This window comes from Marmota flaviventris, chromosome 8, assembly GCF_047511675.1.
Source record: "Marmota flaviventris isolate mMarFla1 chromosome 8, mMarFla1.hap1, whole genome shotgun sequence".
Lineage (NCBI taxonomy): Eukaryota > Metazoa > Chordata > Mammalia > Rodentia > Sciuridae > Marmota > Marmota flaviventris.
This window is the reverse complement of record NC_092505.1, coordinates 11625762-11641370: the sequence shown is the minus strand read 5'-3', so window position 1 is coordinate 11641370 and position 15609 is coordinate 11625762. Positions and strand designations below refer to the sequence as shown.

The following is a 15609-nucleotide window of genomic DNA, read 5'->3' as shown; positions in this document are numbered from 1 at the left end:
AGATGGTACAGATTCTCAGTCCTTCACAGGATTTTTGTGAAGAACACCTGGGGCTGGGTAATCATAATGTTTTGCAAACAATCACCCACTGCAAATATTGCTTATTTTAATGGTGTACAGGAGAAGCTCACCTTAGTCTTTAAAATTCCAAGGCTGGCTATAAGATTTTTGACAGGCAACCTCTCAAAATTTTCAGAGGAGAAATGATGCTTGAATGTCTCACGAGAGCCATCTCATGCGATATTGTCTATTTTAAGTATTCAACTTTCTCTCTGGTGTTATTTGTAGGTGGGCCAACATGCACCAAGTTTCTGTTCCTCAAATCAGCTTTTTAATTTGCATTAGGTAGAAGTATTGTACAAACTTATTTTATTATTGCCAAGCTTTTTATATGCCTTTGCTGAGAGGGAATGTGGGGATGCTGGAAAAGGCCTTGATGGGAGTCCTGGGGATGGAGCCCTGGCCGTGGTACTTAGCAGCCATGAGAACTTGGTGAGCTACTTCCCCTGCCTGCTTCCCAGGTCCTCATTTCTTCAAAGCAATGTAGAGGGCTCTTTTCATAAGGACCCTCTCATTGCGAGACTTGAAAATGACTGCAAAGAGCAAGGGCCTAGGTTTGATCCCTAGCACCAAAGTACAAAGCAAACTAAAGTTGTTCACAAAGAGTCTTGGGTCATTGCGTTAAGCACAACTGAACACCTGCTGTCAGTGTGTGCATCTCAGCATCGCGGCCCGCGGTGGAATCTATATTGAGTTAGGTCTGGATGATTCTTTCCTTCTCTTTGCTTTAACACTTCTTAACCTACAATTGTTTGTTTATGACAGCCGTCCCCTCCTTTTCATTCTACGGGTGCAGGTGAGATGCAAATATGCGTTTTGAGCTGTTGGCTGGTTGCAGTTGACAGATGGGAGGCTGAAGAAATGAGGAAGTACATCGTGGAGCTGGCGGCTCTGCAGGCAGGAGGGGTGAGTGGACACCCTAGAAAAATGGGGCCAACAGCTGGGCGAGATGGAAAGAAGATTGGGCTCCAGGAAGAGGACTGGGAGAAGGGCCTGCCCCAGAGGTCTGTGACTCAGGTACTGAAAAGAGCAGTCAGCCGACTGGGTGTGGATGGGCTCACATTAGGGATTTTTTTTTTGTTGGGGAGGGGGTACTAGGGACTGAACTCAGGGGCAATCAACCACTGAGCCACATCCGCAGTCCTTTTTTTTTGTATTTTATTTAGAGACAGGGTCTCACTGAGTTGCTTAGCACCTCACCATTGCTGAGGCTGGCTTTGAACTCAGGATCCTACTGCCTCAGCTTCCCGAGTTGCTGGGATTAGAGGTGTGGGCCACCATGCCCGGCTGATACCAGGTTTAAAAGAAAAGTCAGGCCTTGCCATTCTTCTGCTCAAAACTCTTCAATGGATTGCCATCTCATTTAAAAACAAAAGAATCTGGAGTTCTTGCTCCACAAGGATTCCATGGTCCAAGCTTTGCTATTTCTTCTTATTTTCTTTAACTCTTTTCCTTGCACCCATGGACCAGAAACACTGATGTTCTTAGATTTTTTTTTTTTTTCTGCCATGCCTTGGATCAAACCCAGGGGCTTGTGTCTCCTAAGTAACATCTCCAGTCTCTTGGAGTTCATAGCAGGTGCTGGGTTCTGCCTTGGAAACACCCTTCCCTTTGTTCAAGCCTCTGCTGCCATTTTGCCCTCTCAGAGGTCTTCTATGATGGGGCCAGCCACACTCCAGGCTTTCTTCCTCCCTTGTCCGAATTATTTTCCCTGTAGTGCTTCCAGCCTCTGGACCTTCTGTTGTGAATGGGACTGTTTGAAGTCTGTCTCCTCCACGGGTATGTGAGCTCCTCAAGGACGAGGGGCGGTGCTTCGTTCTGCATGGTGTGCCGTGCGCATCTTGACTGACACAGTGTGGGATGAATGAGTGGAGGGGTGAAGGAACGAAGAGATGGGAGCCAAAGTGATGTCAGACGTGTTGGGACTGTAAACTCTGGGAACTGCTCCTGGCTCCTGGGACTCTCCTTGGACTCTTGTTCCCCCACATCTCAAAGTTCTACTTTTCCCACAATTTCACAGAGAATTTTTGGTTGGATAGATGCATTGAGAAGGAAAGGGAGGTGAGGGGCAGAGGTGCAGGACCCAATCTTTTCTCCAGCAAAGATGCTGTGGAGGAGACCAGCCTAATCCCTGCTGGAGAGCGCCCAGCGCCAACAGGTTGTGCCGGGGCCTTGCTGGCTTGGTTCTGGACAACAGAAGAAGGCCTAATGAGGAGGCCAAGCAGTAGCTGCTGGGCTCTTCCCCAGTCCAGCAGTGTTAGGACTGGTGGAGGTGTGTCCCAGGGAAGGGGAGGACACCATGGACCAGTAGAAAGGACATGTCAGACTCGTGAAATCTTAAGCAGAACGCCAGTTTTTCACTTATTTCTGAAAAACTTAGAAAGGTATGATCCTCATCCATTAGCTAAAATATGTGTGGACTTCAAAAATCAGACCATCTAGATGATCAATAATTATTTCAAAGTAACTCAGTGACTCATCCTATCCCTCCCTCCATGCCTCACCCCCCTTTTCTTGTGGTGATGGGGATCATGCATGCTGAGCAAATGCTCTACCATTGACCTGCACCCCCAGCCTTGGTTCATTCTTTTCTGAACACCAGGAAGCATGTCATCACCAACAGCAGCCCTATCCCTCTTTTCTCTCTCCCACTCACTGCAGATGTACACCAGCATATCCACACTGTATGTGCTACTCACCTGTTAGTCGATAGCTGTCTCAGTTATTATATCAACTGTCCGGGTATCACAGTGCTTATTATATTCAAGTAATCCTTATTTTGCTTAATAATTGTCCCAAAGTGCAAAAGTAGTAATGCTGGCAATTTTATTACAATATATGTTACAATTGTTCTATTTTATTTTTAGTTATTGCTATTAATCCTTTACTGTATCTAATTTATAACTAAACTTTATCATAGATGTGTATACACAAGAAAAGATACAGTATATATAGGATTTGGTAATAGCTACAGTCTCAGGCACCTGCTGGGGATCTTAGAATGTATCTCTTGTGCATAAGTCATCTTTCCATGTGTTAGTCATCATTCTATGACTATAACAAAATGCATGTGATAATTAACTTATAAAGAGAAGAGGTTTATTTTGTTTCTGTTGCTCTGGGCTTGTGATGAGATAGCACATCATGGTGAGAGCATAGGGCAGAGCAAAATCAATCTCCTCATTGCTAGGAAGCTAGAGAAAGAGGAAGGGGCCAGGGTCCCACAATCACCTTTGAGGACCTGTTCCCATCATCTGAGGCCTCCTCATTAGGCCCCACCTCTGAAAGCTCCCACCACCTTCCAATAGCTCCACCCTGGGGACCCAGCTTACCTCTCAAAGCAGAGAGGCAGATGGCTTCCCATGTACCTTGCTTTCCCTCTGCTGAGGCTGCCCCAGATCACACAGGAATGGGTCAGAATCTCAGAGTCCATGGATAGGAATGGATGCTTCTCCCAGAGACAGTCTCTGATGCACAGGAGAGGCACACCTGGGTGCTGGGGAGAGGGTGCCCAGCAGGAGGGGGAGGCCAGAAGGTCTGTGGGCTGAGAGGGGCAGTGAAGGGGAGCAGAGTTCGCCAGCCAGGCATGGACACTCAACCATGCAGGACAACTGTGTGAACCTTGACTCCACGCTCCACGTGTGCGGCATGGTGGCTGGAGGGGAGACTTGTCCCTGACCCGGGTTAAGCTGAACATTCCCTCTGAGCTAAGGTGACAGCCACAGCCATGGTGGCCCTCAAATGTGAAGCTGCCATTTGCCCTTCCCCTGAGAACCCTGCCCATTGCTGCCTCTTCTGCTGGGAGGTCCCAGCTGTACCATCACCTGTGCTGGTGATGGCTGCTCCGTGGAAGCGTTCCCTGGTTATGGACTGAGGACTGACGGATGTTTTGGTCATTCCTGGTGTTTGGAGGCATGGGAACACTGCTGCAGAGCACCTGCTGGCCCAGCTCTCCTTGTGCCCGTGGGTGGGAGGGTGTTATGGACTGGATGTGTCCCCTCACCCCACGGGCTCCATCCCACCCTGCCAAATTCTAATCCCCAACGTGATGGTATTAGGAGGTAGTGGCCTTTTGGAGGTTACAGGTCCTAAAAGTGGAAACCCCATGAATGAGATTTGCACCCTTATAAAAGGGACCCCACAGAGTTCTCTCATCCTTCTTCCTCTTTCCACCACGAGGGCCTATCGTGAGTGGTTGGCTGTGACTTGGAAGAGTCGTCACTAGAACTAGAACATATTGGCACCCTGATCTTGGACTTCCAGCCTCTGGAACTGTGAGGAACAAGTTTCTATTGTTTCATGGCCAGCCTTTGGGACTTTGTTATAGTGGCTTGAGCTGGCTGGGGACAGAGCTTCCTGAAGTCACAGCTCTGGGTTCTCATGTGAGCTCTGCTGTTGTCTACAAATTAAAGACGTTCTCTAAAAGCATCCAAGATAGACCTTGTCAGAACATCCACCTCTGCACTTGGATTCCCACGGATTTACAAGGGTTGTTCACGAACACATTTCTTTTCCTCACTAAAGGGGGATATTATAGCAATTCCTGAAATCAGTTCCTGCTGGGGGTCCACGTTTCTCAGAGCGGTTGGTACTCCAGGAGGGAGAAGATCTGATATAGACCTGAGGGCGGATGAGGATGAGGCCATGTCCTTGGTGCAGGGGGATGGCCAGGTCTGAGGGGGAGATGTGGCCTCTCAGGAAACCTGTCTGCCCTTTCTGCCCTTCTCCCCGGGGGCCGTTTTGTTGACTTGTGTAGGAGGTAAAGGAAGCCAACGGTTTGGGGAAAGTCCTGCTGATACAAAACAAACCATTTCAAACTTAGTTTCAAGCTGTCAGCAGGAAGCACCATACGGGCTGGTTGTGTTCAGACCTGCCTCCAGCCTGATGTGAAGAACAGGTTGTCACCTGTTCTTGCTCATAAGCAGCTCAACATTTATGTCTAGTTTTATAGGTGCCAAGGGCCCATTTCCGTTCATTACCTGCTATGCCACATAACAATTCTACCAGGGCAGATAATGACGCCCAATTTACAGACAAGGGGAATTGGGTTTGAAGTGTGTGGTACCTTTCCCAGAGCTAGCTCCTTTCCACCAAATCAAGGGAACATGTTGCAATTCCCAAGTCATTGACTCTTAGGTGCCTTCTAAGCACTGTGAGCGGGGTTGGTGTAAACCAACTCATAACGCAGGGGTTCTTTCCCCCCAGAAGCATGCTCCCTGCTAGATCTAGGGGCCTCTCTAGGAAGGTCCCTGATGATGGCCTCTGCTCTGGTATCCATGTTAACCTGGCAAGGGGCTTCTCCCCTCGGCTATGGCCAAGCAGATTCAAGGTGAAAGATATGAAGAAAGGGAATGTTCATATAGAGGGGGCAGGGGGCAGGGCGGGCAACAAGTTAATCCAATCATTTCAGAAACAGCTTGTGAGCATCTAGGACAGCTGGAGCACACTGCCACCTGGAAGCCCCTGTGCAGGTACCAGGCCACACACATAACTCCCTTGGAGGCTTCTTTTCATTCCTTTTTTTTTTTTTTTTTTTGGTGTTGAGGATTGAATCCAGGGCCTTGTGCATATGAGGCAAACACTCTACCAACTGAGCTATGTCCCCAGCCAATTTTTTTTTTTTTTTTTGTTACCTGGAATTGAATCCGAGGGTGCTTAACCACTACACTGAGACATCCCAGACTTCCTTTTTTTAAAAAAAAAATATTTTGTTTAGAGACAGGGTCTCACTAAGTTGCTTAGGGCCTCGCTGAGTTGCTGAGGCTGTCTTTGAACTTGCGATTCTCCTGCCTCAGCCTCCCAAGCTGCAGGGATTACAGGCATGAGCCACTGTCACTGCACCTGGCTCTTTTCTTTCTTTCTTTCTGGAATTGAACTCATTTTTTTTTTTTTTTTTTTTTTTAGTTTTTGGCACCAGGGATTGGACTAGGGCACTGGACCACTGAGATACATCCCCAGCCCTTTTTGGTTAGCAAGTGGATGAAGAAGTGTGGGATGTGATCGCAGTGCAGACTGCAGGGCTGAGGAGCCCTGAAGATGAATGAACTGGGGTCAACACCTCACTATAGGTATCTTCAGCACCTGAAGTTCAATAAAAAAAGAAAGTCTCAGAGAAACAAGCACAGTGGGACGCCATCCATATAATGCTCAGAAATCCACAAACTAAGAGTACCTCCAGGGAGCATACGAATGGAGTGAAACTTGGAGTGAAACTACTGAAATAAAGGAGGGAGGGCTAAATGCCCAAACAGAAGGAGTGGTCTCCTTGGACAGGGAGGGAGGGCCAGAGGCCAGGGAGGGATCTGCATGAGCTTCTGCTGCTTGGGTGATGTTTGATTTCTTGAACTGAGTCGTTGGTCCCTTAGGATTAGTTCTGTTATTATTCTTTAACTTTTGCATCTAACAGCGTGCGCGCGCACACACACACACACACACACACACACATAATGTGCCTATATATGTAGTGTGTAGGAATATCTATATATGCAGACATACGTATATACATTTGTTCTTGATTTTGTATGAATTAATTAGTATTGGAAAAATACACAAATTAAACCACTTCTGTGAGACTCGACCCTTTCCCAGAGCACCACACTTTCCTGCCTAACTTAAAGGCCCTTCGCATTCTGTCCCCTCCAGACTCCTAACATCAGCCACACTAACCTTGCATTGTGTCAGGGACTGTCCTGAGTGCCTTATGTTATCCCACCATATTTAATTCCAATAACAACTCTGCAAGACAGGAACTAACTACCATCATTCGTATTTTATGTGTGCGGACACTGAGGCCCAGAGAGGTGAACTGAACAGGTCAAGTTCGTGCGGCTGCTAGGGGCAGAGGCAGTGCCTGCGCCTGTATGGTCTGATGGGAGAGTGCGAATGCCGGACGGGTCGTCCTCTGGCTTTCCCTCTGTCTGCTGGTGCCTTTCCTCTCACCACTTCACGACCTTCCCACCAGGCCTTACCGTGTGTGCTTCTTGGGTACAGAGTATCGCGACCACGAACTTCTACTTAAACAAGGGTCAAATAAGTGGGGCAAACTCTGAATCGTAACACTCACTCTCAGAGCGTTACCATTCTCTTCCCCAATCCTACAACCTTTCTAGTTGTGTCAAGCAACCTGGCTCTGGTTTATATATGCCCAGTTTGGTTTAAGGATGTCTCTGGGAAATGGGAAGAAAGTTTTGTGAGCTGGTCTCTATTCCTCAATGAGATGTTAAATTCCTTGTGGGCAGGGACGAAATCCTGGGCTCCTTATGCCTCCTTTCATCCCCAGGTGTGAATATGGTTCTTGGTAAGTTCCTAAAACATGGAGAAAGGAGCAGGTAATTTGAGAGCTCTAAGACTACAAAAGTATTGGCACAGGAACTTGGGCCTTCAAAGCCTTGTGTTCGGGGGTCCCTGGGCACATCCAACTTTGCAAGAGGTGCTGTTTCTCACCCACGTGAAGGACAGAGGTTTAGAACTTCTGCCTGAAGCAGGGGAGAAAGACCTTTAGAGACTTGGGGCTCAATCTCCCCACCCGCAAACCCTCCAACAGGCTGTGTTGCCTAAGACCAAAATGCATCAGCACCCCAGCAGGTGAATTTAACTTCAGCCTCTGTGGACTCAGAGAACTTGCCTGTCTACTGCCTTGTCTGCCTCTGAGAACCCACTGTGCTCTTGTCTAAGGAGCTCAGGAGAAGATGGCGTTGTGCACACGTTTGTGGAAAACAATTTTGAGGGTTGGTGAAATATGTTCCACTTGATCCCTCTCTTGGGTAGTTAAAGTGAAGGGAGCATCTTCCTTTTTCAATCTCATTCCTTTAAACCCTCTAAGGTTTCCCCATTTATACCAAATTAATGCCATGTAACTATAAGCCATTAATATAACCCAAAATGTAATTCATCTCTCTATTCTTCCTCCTGCGTTAATGCTCTATTGCTGCTATAACAAATTATCACAAATGCCATGGCTTAAACCAGCCCCAGCTCATTATCTGACGGTCTTGGAGGTTGGAAGTCTGATGTGGGCCTCACGGAGCTGAACTCCCTCTGTGAGGAAGATGCAGAACAGATTCTTCCTCTCTCCAGCCTCTGGAGACCTCAGCTCTTGCTCCTTTCTCCACCTTCAGCATCCTGACTTCCATGTCTCTTAAGGACACATGGGATTAAATTGGGCTCATCTGGATAATCCAGGATCACCTCCCTGCCCCAACATCCTTGATTGTAACCCCTTCTGCGAAGTCTCTTTGCCAGGTAAGGGAACATATCCACAGGTTCTGAGGGTAAGGGCATTAGTGTCCTTGGGAGCTGAGTCTGTCTACCACATTCTGCTGATTTTTAGGAAGAGTTTGAGGAATGAGGTAGGGAAGTGATTGTGTGACCAGGAAACGTGATGTATGCAAGTCAGCTGTGTCCCACAAACTCACCATGTTTCCCTGAAAGTCCTAAGTCAAGAAAAGCTGCAGGGAAGTTTGAAAGGAAGGGGGTTTGGGGGAAGCTGTAGTCATCCCCTCTTGAAGTGTTCCGATGGGTGGTGGATTGTCATTCCAGAGGAAATGTTGGCTGGTATGTGGAACATATTTGCACTCCTTGACATGAATCTTGTTCTTCTCAGTGACTGTTACAGAGTGGGGCAGACTGGAAGTGTCTGGGACCTAGAACCAGACCAATGGCCAGGATGAGGCAGGTCCCTGGCAAATGCTAAGGAAGGGTCTAAGGGTCGGCACATCCAGTGGGCATGCAAAGAATGGCTACTGGAAATCAGGGGCAGATGTCTCTGTGCCCAAAGGTTGGGTAGTCCAGCAGCAGTCTCAGGGAAGCCTGTGGAACAGGACTCTGATCCTTAGGAAAGGCGGGTGTTGTAATTTGAATCTTAAATATCCTCCAAAGATCTATGTGTTAAAGGTTTGTTCCCTGGGGTGGTGGCTTTGAGTTTGTTTCCCAGGGGGGTGGCTTTGGGAGGTGGCAGATACTTGAGGAGGTGGTGCCTATTGAGAGATTTTAGGTCATGGGAGTGTGCCCTTTGAGGAGTTGCAGGACCCCAGTCTCTTCTTCTTTGTTTTATACCTCAACCATGAGGTAAGCAGATTTGCTCCACCATGTACTCCTGCCATGATGATCCTTGCCACAGGCCCAAAAAGCAATGGGGCCAACTAATCATGGACTAAAACCTCTGAAACTGTGAGCTAAAATAAACCTTCTCTCTTTATAGGTTGATTGTCTCAGGTATTTTGTTATAGTAACAGATAATGAACTAACACAAGTGCTGTAAAACTAAGACAGAACCAAGACCTTGAAGAATACTGATGCAAGACCCAAGACTGAGACAAGGACAGGCTCAGAGAACATTGCAGAAGCTGGGATTATAGGGGCAGATCATGGCAGTGCCCCTCAATGGTGGGTCTTTGTCACTGTAGAGAAAGTACAAGCCTGTACGGTGTTTGCACTCAATTCTGCATGGAATGGGACTTCCTTAAATACTTCAGGGTGTTTGCCATCCCTGGTTCCTTCCTCATAGATGCCAGGAACCACCCTAAGCCGTTTTACCAACCACAGATGCTCTCAGACAGTTGTAAATGTCCCCTAATGGGTTCACAATGCTCCTGAGCCTAGGTGGTAAGCCAGCCAGGCCTAGGAGTGAGGAAAGAGGCATTAGTGTTGTTGAGAAATGGATTTTTTCGAGGCTTCTGTGTGCAGTTCCTCTATTCTCCCAGCCATCTCCCTTCTTCCTTCCTTCTTCTCAACACTGTCCTGTTTTCTTTTCCACGACATCAGCACCAGCTGAGAACCTGCTGTTTTCTGTGGGTGGTTGCAAGAGGACCCTAGATGTCTTTCCTTCCTCCTGCCCCTCCCTCCCCTCAGTGGGGCTCTGCAAGCCTCCTGGATCATCCTCAAAGCTCAGGTCTCATCATCTCTGCTATTGTCCAGTTAATGAGTCCCCTGGGGTCCTCCCAGCCAGCCCACTGAAGGCCAGGTTTGGCTGGTGCTAGGGCCTTCAGCCAACCTTGCCGGGCCCCCTCCAGCTCTCGTTCCAGCCCTGGAGTCTACGAGGCTCTTGGTTTTAATGGTCCCTTCTACCTGGCACACCTTTTGTCACTTCTTTCTGCAATCTCTACGTCACCGAGGTTCTCCCTATGTCATGGTTTAGATATGAGATGTCCCCCCACCCCAAAAGCTCATGTGTGAGACAATGCAAGGAAGTTTAGAGGGGAAATGATTGGGTTATGAGAGCCTAGACCTAATCAGTGCATTAATCCACAGACAGAGATGGACTGGGTGGTGACTGTAGGCAGGTGGGGTGTGGCTGGAGGAAGTGGGTCATGGAGAGACGTGCCTTTGGGACATATATTTTGTCTGTGGTGAGAGGAGTCTCTCTGTCTCTCTCTCCTTCCTGGTGCCGTGTCCTGAGCTGCTTTCCTCCACCACCCCCTTCCATCATGGTATTTACCTCACCTCTGGCACCCAGTGATGGAGCTGGCCATCTATAGATTGAGACCTCAGAAACCATGAGCCCCCCACATAAACTTTTCCTTCTCTAAAATTGTTCTTGTCAGGTTTTTTGGTCACAGAAGCAAAAAGGCTGACTAAAACAACCTAAATCCTTCCTTTTGAGTATCTAGATCTTTTCAGGCCCAGTTTAAATGCCACTCTACCCAGACATCAGGAAAGCATACCAGCTAAGTACTGATTCAATACTTTTATTTTGTTCAGTGGAAAAATCTGAGTTAATGGACAAACCACTCTGAACAGCAGAGGGCTCTTATGTACATAGCACACGACTTTGCCTGCATTAGAGCAATACCACAGGTGTGCAAACCACTGTCACCATCCCTGTGCCTTGATAGGTATGAATTATGTCAGGTCTAGTTGCTGTGCTAATGGACACAATTTCCTGGTGCTGTTAAAAGGAGCAAAATGAGACAGAGTCTGGGGAAAGTGTTGTAGCAATTCTAAAGGGAGATACAAATGGAAAATATTATTATTAATCAGTAAACCCGCAGGAGCAGTAACTGCCCCTTGAGATTGCTGTAAGATGAATGCACGGAGGCTCACAGAGGTGCCACCAGCTGTGAAGTGCCACCAGCTGTGAAGTGTCACCAGCTGTGAAGTGCAGTGCAAATGCTTGTTGTTTGCTACCAACTTGCAGGGAGCACTGTTCCTCCAGCTTGTCCTCTCTCCAGAATTTCAGACCTGCATCTCTAATGCTAGGTGTGAAACCCCTCCCTAAGGTTCAATAGGCACCTCAAAATTAATGGGGCTCAAACAGAACTCTTGATCCAGTGTCCACTCAACAACCCAGGCCCCAGATCAAATCCAGGATTCTGTTCTTTTCCCCATTTTGCTAATTGAAAGCAAGACCTGCCCACTCTCCTTCCAAGGCTCATCCTGACCCTGTCCTCCTTGCTCTGTCTTCTCAGCTTCTAACCTGACAGAAGCCACCATGATTGCCAGCCTGACCCCTGCCAGGAGCCCCCTAGTGGTCCTGTCTTCCTCCTTCAACCCATTTCTCAGACAGCCAGAGTGTCCTTATAAAAGGAATCAAATCGTGACACTCCCTTGTTCTGTGCCCCCTGGGGGCATGTCCATTACACAAAATAAAAATCCAGATCCTTGCCCAGGCTTTGAAGGAGCCACCTTGTCAGGTCCCTTCTGACCTTCATGGACTCCCCCCCCTACCACTCTCCTTCCTGTACTCCATCCCCACCCTTTCTGTCCACACTGTGGACACTACACATGTTGGTTCCTCATTTTCCATGGCTGGCTTCCTTGATGCAGCCAATTCTCAGCTTAGGTGTCACCTCAGAGAGGCCCTCGCTGATCTCCCAATCTAAACCCTCCCTACCTGAGCTATCTATGAAATAATCGTCACCAACCACACCATGCAATAAACCATTGACGTTCAAATTCCGTCTTGTGATACAACTCCATTAGTAGGGTCACCAAGGTGGTGCACCATTACTTCTTTGGCATTAAACAATATAAGAAAAGAATAAAGAAAAGGTTTTTAAACATAAGCAAAAGCACAAATTGTAATAGGGATATCATAATTAAGGATATCAACCTTAATGTTGCCCTTCCACTCAACATTGATGACTCCTCTTGGTGATTTTAGAATCTGGGGGAAAATCCACACTAGATATGACTCTGGATGAATTATCCATGGAAACCAAGAAACTGATGATGAATTACCAATGTGGAATCAGAATTCTTGCTGTAGGGATGCCCCTGACACATTTCATATGTTCATTTCCATAGTTATTTATCTCCAAACATTTGCTTAGCATCTCCTCTGACAAACGCAGAGGAAATCATGATAGATAAAACCAATCCCCACTCCTTTCCCCCGCATCCTCTCCACTCACCCCCTCTCTTATGTTAAATATAATCCATGAATAAATAAAACTTTCCAAGCTTCTTCTTGAATGCCTGTCTTGTTTATTTGGGAGGAAATTGCAATTACTGGGTAGTTGAACTGTCATCATTGTGACTTCAAATTAATGGGGCTCAAACAGAACTCTTGAGTTCTGTTTAACCAATGCATGGTCTTTGGGAAGATGCACCTCAGCCTTTTAAGGAGAGAATCCACTGTCCCTGTGGAAAAATCACCCAAGTCCTTACATGCTTTTTGAAGTCTTCTGGAAAATTAACAGGGCAAATAGGACTGCTTGGGAACCTCCTGCCTTCAGACATCCTCCTCCTGACTCAAACGCATCTACCTTATGTCAGAGACCAGCCCTCCAGACATAGACACTCCCTCCCCAGCCTTGCTTCCCTCTCCCTGCCCATCTCCAGTGAGAACTGGTAAATCTAGGGAATAATGTTTGATGAAGTAATTTATACACATGTATGAATGTTGGATAATCTTAAATCCCCTCAGTTGTACTTTTCCTTTGAGAAAGAACATTAATGAACTCTATTTAGGAACAAATTATTAGGAGAATTCGTTTAATTCATATTTTAGAGCAGGATGGTAGGAGGAACCTCTTTGTTTCTTTCTGCTTACTAGCTGTGTTACCACAGGCAAGTGCTAAATTTCTCTGTGCTCAGGTTCTTGTGTGTAAAAATAGCCATCAAAAAAATACCTACCCCATAAAGCTGTGTCAGCTCATTATCATCACCACCATCACCACTACCACCACTATCATCACCAACATCATCACCACCACCACCACTACCAGTATCATCACTACCATCATCACCACCACCACTACCATCACCTCCACCACCACCATCACCATCATCACCACCACCACCACCATCACCATCATCACCACCACCATCATAACTACAACCATCATCACTATCACTACCATTATCATCACTATCATCACCACCACCTTCATCATCACCATTATTACCACCAACAATATCATCATCACCACCACCAGCAGTAGCCACATCATTTCCCCACCTTTCTTCAGAAGGTCTTAGAGCTAGTATTGGATTCTAATAGCGTTGAATTCAATTTTAGGTAAGTTTGCAGTTTACTAATGTCTCCACCAGGGGGCAGGCCATGGAAAAGAAACATTGCCAAAGTTAAAGTTAAAGGCAAGAATTTACCCAATTCTTAACATTTTGAGCTTTATATATGTAAATTCTTCCATACTGCTCCTGACAGAAACCAGCCTTTATGTATCTGCTAGATGGTTGATTTTTGCTTTATTTCTCTGTCAGTGAGTTTCTCTTGTTCAGTGAAATGCGCATGATTTTGAATATTTGAATCCAGTATTCCCCCTTTGTTCTACATTCTAAAATATTTTGCAAACTGTGGGGAAATGAAACTTGATATGAGTCAGTTGCATTTTTTTTCCTGCCTGAAAGCGATTTTGATTTTAGGCTTCAGACAAAGGTGAAAGACGTGCAGAACAAGATTGCTGACTCTGCAAACACCCAGCATGCAGGACACCCTTTCCTCCTCTCCTGCTCAATGATGGCATCGAGAGGGCGATTGTCCTTGCTAAGACAAAGGCAGAGAGAGAACCTTCCCAACAGGGCCCTTCAGTGAGCTTCTGGCAATCAATGGCATTTGAGATAAAACCAATTTGGTGGAATAGAGAGGGCTGGAGAGAATCTCAGGTGCAGGCACAGTTGGAATGGAAGAGTAATGTCTCGTGTTCCACAGCACCGGGCCGTGAACTGTGGTTGACAGCAATTAATTGAATGTTTTAAAATTGCTAATAGAGGCGATTTTGAATCCTCCCAAAACAGAGAAATGTTTTCTTGAGGCGATAGGTATACCGTCTACTCTTGTCTAATCACTACACATTATACACACAGATGGAAATGTCACACTGGATCCCAAAAGTATGTACAATTACCATGTGTCAATTAAACATAAATATATTAAATGTGAATTCGGGTGGAGTTTAATATATTCAACATCAATGAAGATGTTCTTCGTTCTTCTTCCATCACTCTTCATTCACAGTAGAGTGGACAGGGCATCCCATTGTAAGGATAAATGTGCAGTGATGCCTCATGAGAACAATTCTATCCCCAGAGTGTTTAGAAACCTGTGGGGTACTTTTTGGTAAGTACAGTGTTGGGGCTGTGCCTGACACTTACTAGGTCAAACCCCAGATTGCTAGCCATCCTGCAACGTGTGGGGTTTTCTCTCATGATGAGGAATTGTCTCCTAGCCTGCATTATTTTTGAATGTTTTGTTGGTCATTCATGTAGATGAAAAACCTAATGATAATAATCTCATGCCAGACCTGAACTCCATTTTCTATCTAACAAATTATTATTTTATTAACTTAAATTTATTTTTATTCACTGTATAAAACATTAAGTCATACATATTTATGGAAAATCATGTGACGTTTCCATCTGCTTGTTACATTATGTAACATTGAAATCAGGTTTAATGCAAATTGTATTGGTACCCTTTTAATATTCCAGGTGTATAACTACCAGATAAATTGAAACAATGTTGTGTTCACGTTTCTGAAAACTGCCTCATCAAAGACAACTCTGTTATGGGATTTGAGTTGCTGGTTGGCATGCACTGGTCGCTGTCCAGTTCACAGGGAGTTGACAGGTGAAGGCAGGCATGTGACTTCTTATGGATGTCTCCATTTAGACAGGCATGAGCACTTACACAGATGTGTGGCCATCAGGATGGTAAAATACGTGGTTCAAGTATTTTATCTTTAAAGAGGGTTCACTGATATAGACAAAGGGTTGCTTTTCTTATTTCTGTTGAGGTGGGTGTAGGAGGCACTGTGTGCCGGTTTGGTGTGAAAAGCTGAGCTGGGTGGGATGAGTATGCGTAAATCTGTGTCTTTAGTTTTTTGTCATTATTGTTTCTGTTGTGGTTGATAATTGTTTTTTTTTTTTTTTTTTTTTTTTTTTTTTTTTAGTGCAAGAGATTGAACCCAGGGATTTGCTCTGCTGTGAGTAGACTGCTCCAGCCTGTTGTTTTTCTGATAGCGGTAACTGACACAGGCCAATCCACTTCCACTCTTCCACTCTCTCTAGGTCCACACATTGCCAAAAGCATAGATTTGGGGGAGACATGTCACCTGGAAAAGGCAGCACTATGGTTCAGGAACGAGGTAA

The 15609-nt window shown here is 46.1% G+C and overlaps 1 long non-coding RNA gene across 2 annotated transcripts in view; it reads left to right on the top strand.

Annotated features, from left to right (window-relative positions):
- The first annotated feature begins 406 nt into the window (after window positions 1–406).
- Window positions 407–15609, top strand: part of LOC114087649 (uncharacterized) — a 33147-nt gene continuing 17944 nt past the window's right edge. The window contains exons 1-6 of one of the 2 annotated variants that reach the window (XR_011708299.1): window positions 407–492; window positions 857–1077; window positions 5965–8301; window positions 9260–9444; window positions 15411–15443; window positions 15529–15605. This is a non-coding gene — a long non-coding RNA (uncharacterized lncRNA). Of the gene's footprint in view, window positions 493–856; window positions 1078–5964; window positions 9445–15410; window positions 15444–15528; window positions 15606–15609 lie in introns of both variants that reach the window. The other variant, XR_003581873.2, reaches the window with a different exon arrangement.